Source organism: Etheostoma cragini, chromosome 15 (genome assembly GCF_013103735.1).
Source record: "Etheostoma cragini isolate CJK2018 chromosome 15, CSU_Ecrag_1.0, whole genome shotgun sequence".
Lineage (NCBI taxonomy): Eukaryota > Metazoa > Chordata > Actinopteri > Perciformes > Percidae > Etheostoma > Etheostoma cragini.
The window spans coordinates 20439318-20440510 of record NC_048421.1 but is presented as its reverse complement, the minus strand read 5'-3'; positions in this window follow the sequence as shown (position 1 = coordinate 20440510).

Sequence of the window (1193 nt, the reverse complement as noted above, 5' to 3'; positions counted from 1 at the left end):
ACAACACAGCCCTCAGGTTCATAGGGACACACAAACCTCTCCACCACGATAAGGTGATGGTTCCCCGGAGAGGCTGTAATAAAATGATGTATTTAAATATTTCAGCAGAGTGGGGTCCCTAAACAGCCTTGGCGGTGCATGAATTTAGTCTAACTAGAAAACTGAGACTGTTGTGGACTCTTAAATGTGTGATGAATTCTTAAATCTTGTCAAATGTTTTTGGCAACAATTAAATAATTCATTTTCTATAGTGTATCCCAAGTCTTGGTGGCTCAATGTGGTATTCTGTATTCTGTTCTGTATTCTGTAATGTTGTATTCCCAACTTCGTGGCTGGAATGGCAGCTTTGTTTTCGAGCTACTACATCTTTAATCTGGTGTACAAGGAGCAAGCATCTTGCACATTGGAATTCATTCAAAGGTAACTGTGCTTGAAGTAGAATGTGGTTTCTCATTGTTTTGTAGAGTTAGTTATTATGAGTAACAGAGATTTTGTTTTGCTATGAGTGTACTTACAGTAAATCCCTTTAAGATGATTTTTGAGTTTATAAAAAGAGTAAGTTAGCACTTATTTCCCTAAATGCTTAAAATCATTGCAGAACCAATTCCATTTATAGTAATGGAATTCATTCTGAGAGCTGTTAAACTGTTTTGTTGTTTTTCAAACATTGACAATAAAGATCTATTTGATTGTACATTTTGAAAAGTAATTCTGCATTGAGGTAAACTGAGCATTTGGTAAGTAATTTGCATGTGATTTTGTGATTTCAGATGCTTCATCGGACTGAACCCTTCAAGTGGAACCAAGACAACAACGGCGTTGATCCAAAAAAGTGGGAACATACAGGAGAAAAGACGAACTGCATTAACCCTCGCGTCTCCTCTCTACTCAATGGGAGGTAGGGGAAGAGGGAGACGTCAAAAAATGACAAAAAGTAACTCAGATGGTTCCTCGAAATGCTCTCCAAGAATCAGTTCACTAATTAAACACGGAGCGCACCGAACAGACTTGAGTCACCGACCTCACCAGACTGTCCGACGGTCGATTATCGGGTTGGTTGTAGCATGGTCATAATGAGCTCTTAAGAAAAATAGAAGTTACCTTCTTAAAACATTAAAAAAAGCATTTTTACATTGTGTTGCGTTTTAATAATAAAATGTCATGATTTTGCATCTCGGACTCTGTTTTTTTTT